Source organism: Zea mays, chromosome 2 (assembly GCF_902167145.1).
Source record: "Zea mays cultivar B73 chromosome 2, Zm-B73-REFERENCE-NAM-5.0, whole genome shotgun sequence".
In the NCBI taxonomy this organism is placed as follows: Eukaryota; Viridiplantae; Streptophyta; class Magnoliopsida; order Poales; family Poaceae; genus Zea; species Zea mays.
Window position 1 is genome coordinate 205570012 of NC_050097.1, and position 6787 is coordinate 205576798.

Sequence of the window (6787 nt, forward strand, 5' to 3'; positions counted from 1 at the left end):
TCAACAAGAACCGTGGCGGTGCCTTCTGCACAGGGGCGGACGGTCCGCGCGCAGGGGCCGGACGGTCCGCGACCTGGTGCGAGGCGCGGTGGTGCTCTCTGCGCAAGGGCGGACTGTCCGCGGCCTGGGGCCGGACGATCCGCGGCCTGGTGCGCGGCTAGGGCTCCTGCCTGACGGCCGGACGGTCCGCGCCCTGGGGCCGGACGGTCCGCGCGTACGCAGGGACGGCGGAAGATCGCCGACGGCGCCTGGATCTCGCTCCCGGGAGGGACCCCGTCGGGGAGTAGAGATCCTAGGTGGTGTCTAGGCTCGGGTAGACCGACCTAGACTCCTCTAATCGACGTAGAGTCGAGGAGAGGCGGAGAATTTGGGGATCGAGAGGCTAAACCTAAACTAGACTAGAACTACTCCTAGGATAAAATACGAAATAGAAGTTGTATTGATTCGATTGTTGATGATTACAAATCGGCCGTATACCTCTCTATTTATAGAGGAGGGGGGCTGGACCCTTTACAAACTAATTCCCGAGCTTATCCTGCGATTTTAGCTAACAACCGTAGCACAAAACTCGGAACTCTAATCTGCTCTGCGCATGCGCGGACCGGCCGGCCCACAGGCGCGGACCGTCCGGCCTCAGGGCCGGACAGTCCGCCGGCTCATTTTTGGTTCGAACAGACATGTAATGCTAATAATATATATCTAAAGTTGTAATCTTTTAATAGTATAGATCTAATTATTTATATTATAAATATTAATGTTTATATATATATATATATAAGAAAATAATCATTAAAATGTTTGACTTCTAAGTAACAATAACATGTGTCATTTACCAGGTGTTTGAATGTACTAGAACTAATAGTTCGCTAAAATTGCTAGTTGAATTAGATAGCTAACTATTACCTAATTTGCTAAAAGTAACTAGTAGTTGTACTATTAACTAGTTTATTTGGATGTTTTCAGCTAATTTTAACAATAAACTTTTACATTTAGGCATTCAAACATGACCTTAGTTCTGAAACACCTTTCATTAAGTAGTAAAATGGTATCTTATACGACAGACATTATTGGTTGGCCAGTGAAATACATAGCTAGAACTTAGGTACATCATTTGTTTGTAACATTTGGACAACTTCGCATTATGGTGTCAATGTGGATGCTTAAATCAGACAAGGCAATACTAGGAATCATGTGAGACAATACTCGTTGCAGTAGCTGTAACACTCCAGGTGTTTATATTCCGCTCGACAACAAGTACGGATTTAAGCACGTAATATCAGTGGATGAAACGGATGTTAAATTTTAATCGTCTTCGTCTATCGCGATTTTAATATCGCATCTGTTTCGTTTGTCGCGAGCGCGACATCGTTTTTATTTTTTTATCTATCCGGGCTCTTCCGAAATTTTCGTGATGTTCGGAACATCGTCATTCCGAAAATCGATGCGTCCGGTGATTATTTAAAATTCGTTGCTCGCGCGAGTACGAATTCGGAAGCTCAACCCACTCGGACGATTTTATCCCAAACAAATTAATTTGAACTCGACGACTAAATTGTTCGGGGCAGGATAATCTGGATCACGCAAAATCTTGGGTGAGGTTAAGATCCAATTTATTCTTCAGCATCCTCTGTAAAACATGTGTTTAGATGGCGGATAAATTTTTATCCGAGATCGACTAAACCCGTGTTATCTTAAATATTGAATCTGTCTATTTACACGATATCCGAGAAAAAAACGATGCGCCAGCTTATTGTCGAATTATTCTCTGATTGAAGATTCAGATAGCAGGCGAAATTCGTTTAGGTTCATCTAAATAAAACCATGTCACAAATACTGTCTATCCCGTATTCATCGCTAAAAGAATCGTGATCCGGAATATCTGCGATTCTTTGTTAAAAAGAAGAAAGAAATAAAAAAAATGGGAAATATTCTCGTTCATCCTTACCGCCGATCTCTCTCCTCTCTCTCATTTTTCAGGCTGAGCGCAAGCCGCGCGGCCTCCCCTCCGCTTGCATGCAGGCTACAGACACGCCCCTGCGTGCGCAGCGCTTCCCCCTGGAAGCCCCTCTACGCAGGGGAAAAGAACAGAAGCGCGCTGCAGATAGCGTGAGTCAGTGACGCCCCCTACCACTGTTTGTTTGTTAGGTGAGTTTTTAATAGGTGAAGAAAAAATGGTAATAAATGATGAGTAGGTTTGGATAGTGATATTTTATAGTTGTAGTGGTGTCGGGGACCATAATTAGGGGTACCCTCAAGGCTCCTAATTCTCAGCTGGTAACCCCCATCAGCATAAAGCTGCAAAGGCCTGATGGGTGCGATTAGGTCAGGGATCAGTCCATTCGAGGGACTCGATCGCGCCTCGCCCGAGCCTAGCCTCGGACAAGGGCAGCCGACCCCGAATGATCTCCGTCTCGCCCGAGGCCCCCCTCCAGCGACGAACATATTTCCGGCTCGCCCGAGGCCCTGTCTTCGCCAAGAAGCAACCCTGACCAAATCGCCGCACCAACCGACCAAATCGCAGGAGCATTTAATGTAAAGGTGGCCTGACACCTTTATCCTGACGCGCGCCCCTCAGTCGACAGAGCCGAAGTGACCGCCGTCACTTCGCCGCTCCACTGACCGGTCTGACAGAAAGACAGCGCCGCCTGCGCCGCTCCGACTGCGGTGCCACTTGACAGAGTGAGGCTGACAGGCAGTCAGGCCCGGCCGCAGGCACCATAGGAAACTCCGCTCCGCCCGACCCAGGGCTCGGACTCGGGCTAAGCCCCGGAAGACGGCGAACTCCGCTCCGCCCAACCCAGGGCTCGGACTCGGGCTAAGCACCGGAAGACGGCGAACTCCGCTCCGCCGGACCCAGGGCTCGGACTCGAGCTAAGCCCCGGAAGACAGCGAACTCCGCTCCGCCCGACCCAGGGCTCGGACTCGGGCTAAGCCCCGGAAGACGGCAAACTCCGCTCCGCCCGACCCAGGGCTCGGACTTGGGCTCAGCCCCAGAAGACGGCGAACTTCGCTCCGCCCAACCCAGGGCTCGGACTTGGGCTCAGCCCCAGAAGACGACGAACTCCGCTCCGCCCGACCCCCGGGGCTCGGACTCCGCCCCGGCCTCAGCCGTTGGTCTCCGCCTTGTCCGACCCAGGGGCTCAGACTCGACCTTGGCCACGGAATACAGACTCGACCTCGGCTTCGGAGGAGCTTACACATCACCCAACCTAGGGCGCAGACCCGCCACGTCAACAAGAGGCGCCATCATCACCCTACCCCGAGCTGACTCAGGCCACGGGAACAAGGCCGGCGTCCCATCTGGCTCGCTCCGCCAGATAGGCAATGATGGCGCCCCGCATACTCTGTGACGACGGCGGCTCTCAGCCCCCATACGGAAGCAAGAGGACGTCAGCAAGGACTCAACGGCTCCGACAGCTGTCCCTCCGCCAGGCTCCGGCACTCCTCCGACGGCCACGACATCACACCAGCTGGGTGCCAAAATCTCTCCGGCTGCCACAACGGCATGTACTTAGGGCGCTAGTTCTCCTCCGCTAGACACGTAGCACTCTGCTATGCCCCCCATTGTACACCTGGATCCTCTCCTTACGCCTATAAAAGGAAGGACCAGGGCCCTCTTAGAGAGGGTGGGCCGCGCGGGGACGAGGACGAGACACGCGCTCGCTTGAAGCCGCTCGCTCCCTCTCCCGCGTGGACGCTTGTAATCCCCTACTGCAAGCGCACCCGACCTGGGCGCGGGACGAACACGAAGGCCGTGGGATTCCCACCTCTCTCACGCCTGTCTCCGGCCACCTCGCTTCCCCCCTTCGCGCTCGGTCTCGCGTCGACCCATCTGGGCTGGGGCACGCGACAACATTCACTCGTCAGCTTAGGGACCCCCCGGTCTCGAAACGCCGACAGTTGGCGCGCCAGGTAGGGGTCTGCTGCGTGTTGACGAACAGCTTCCTGTCAAGCTCCAGATGGGCAGTCTCCAGCAACCTCTCCAACCCGGGATGGTGCTCCGTTTCGGGAGTCTTGAGTTCGTGTCCCTCGACGGCAGCTACGACATGATACTCCTTCCACCGCCGTGCAACAGCGACAATGGCGGCCGACAGCCCGCCCGCTGGCGGCGGAATCGGCGACGTCTTCCCCGCGTGGTGGAAGAACAACATTCGAGCTCACCCCGTCCTCTCCCCCGCCGACGGAGGAGGAGGCGGGGCAACCAAGGCCAAGCAGGAGGCAGCGCCTCGTCGGCTGTCGAGCGAGTCGACGACGCCAGCACCCCAACGGGGGGCGCACCGGACATCAACCTCGCGCTTGAGACGAAGACGAGCGTCGTCTCCCCGCAACGCGCCGATTCCGGGCAAACGGACGACGCCAGCACGCTCGCGAAAGGCTTGCTGGGCGTCACCCTTGTACCTGAGACGACGGTGCAGTCAGTCCCCGACGTGACCTCATCGCCGCCCGTCGACCAAGAGGTACCGACCGATTCCCATCCCACATCTTTCGGATTCAGCCTCGACCCGCCTAGCGGCTTCGCTTTGGCGGGTGCTCTCGTAGAGGCGAGTCCAAACCCTCTGGCGTTTTGTATGCGGTCACCTTGGGACCGGCTGACGGACGTCTCGACCTACGGGCCCTCTGGGTCCGAGGAACACGACGAGCCCAGCATCTGTTGGGATTTCTCTGGACTTGGCAACCCTAGTGCCATGCGGGACTTCATGACCGCATGTGACTACTGCCTTTCCGACTGTTCCGACGGTAGCCGTAGCCTCGGCGACGAGGACTGCGGCCCAAGCCACGAATGTTTCCACGTCGATCTAGGGGGTCCCTCCGAAGGCAACCATCTCGGCATGCTGGAGGACGGCGATCTCCCTAGGCCGGTGGCCCGCGTTGATATCCCACGGGAGCTAGCTGTGGTCCCCGTTCAGGCGGGGGGCCATGACCCACAGCTCGAGCAAATCCGCGGGGTGCAGGCCAGGCTCGACGAGGGAGCAGGAGCGCTTGAGCCAATCCACCGGGACGTCGGGCAGGCATAGGCGGGCCAACCTCCGGCCGGAGAAATACGTCATCTACCCCAGGGCTTCCAGCACCGCATCGCCGACGATGTCAGGGTCAGGCCGCCACTCGAATCTAGTGGGGTCGGCCAGAACCTGGCTGCAGCAGCAATGCTCCTCCGCGCGATGCCGGAGCCATCAACCACCGAGGGGCGGCGAATCCAGGGAGAGCTCAAGAATCTCCTGGAAGGCGCCGCGGTCCGACGGGCCGAGAGCTCCGCCTCCCAAAGGCAGGGGTACCCCTCGGAGCATCATGTCGCGACTTCCCGATTCGTACGGGAAGCCTCGGTCTACACCGGGCGCACGCGCAACACCGCGCCTGCGGCCCCGGGTTGCCTCGGCAACGAGCACCATCACCGCGACCGCCGAGCCCACCTCGACGAGAGGGTGCGCCGAGGCTACCACCCCAGGCGTGGGGGACGCTACGACAGCGGGGAGGATCGGAGTCCCTCGCCCGAACCACCCGGTCCGCAGGCCTTCAGCCGGGCCATACGACGGGCGCCGTTCCCGACCCGGTTCCGACCCCCGACTACTATCACGAAGTACTCGGGGGAGACGAGACCGGAACTGTGGCTCGCGGACTACCGCCTGGCCTGCCAACTGGGTGGAACGGACGATGACAACCTCATCATCCGCAACCTCCCTCTGTTCCTCTCTGACACCGCTCGCGCCTGGTTGGAGCACCTGCCTCCGGGGCAGATCTCCAACTGGGATGACCTGGTCCAAGCTTTTGCCGGAAATTTCCAGGGCACGTACGTGCGCCCTGGGAATTCCTGGGACCTTCGAAGCTGCCGACAGCAGCCGGGAGAGTCTCTCCGAGACTACATCCGGCGATTCTCGAAGCAGCGCACCGAGCTGCCCAACATCACCGACTCGGATGTCATCGGCGCGTTCCTCGCCGGCACCACTTGCCGCGACCTGGTGAGCAAGCTGGGTCGCAAGACCCCCACCAGGGCGAGCGAGCTGATGGACATCGCCACCAAGTTCGCCTCCGGCCAGGAGGCGGTCGAGGCCATCTTCCGGAAGGACAAGCAGCCCCAGGGCCGCCCTACGGAAGATGCCCCCGAGGCGTCAACTCAGCGCGGCGCCAAGAAGAAGGGCAAGAGGAAGTCGCAAGCGAAACGCGACGCTGCCGACGCAGACCTTGTCGCCGCCGCCGAGTACAAGAACCCTCGGAAACCCCCTGGAGGTGCCAACCTCTTCGACAAGATGCTCAAGGAGCCGTGCCCTACCACCAGGGGCCCGTCAAGCACACCCTGGAGGAGTGCGTCATGCTTCGGCGCCACTTCCACAGGGCCGGGCCACCCGCGGAGGGTGGCAGGGCCCACGACGACGACAAGAAGGAAGATCACCAGGCAGGAGAGTTCCCCGAGGTCCGCGACTGCTTCATGATCTACGGTGGGCAAGCGGCGAATGCCTCGGCTCGGCACCGCAAGCAAGAGCGTCGGGAGGTCTGTTCGGTGAAGGTGGCGGCGCCAGTCTACCTAGACTGGTCCGACAAGCCCATCACCTTCGACCAAGCCGACCACCCCGACCATGTGCCGAGCCCGGGGAAATACCCGCTCGTCGTCGACCCCGTCATCGGCGACATCAGGCTCACCAAGGTCCTCATGGACGGAGGCAGCAGCCTCAACATCATCTACGTCGAGACCCTCGGGCTCCTGCGTGTCGATCTGTCCTCCGTCCGGGCAGGCGCTGTGCCCTTCCATGGGATCATTCCCGGGAAGCGCGTCCAGCCTCTCGGACAGCTCGAC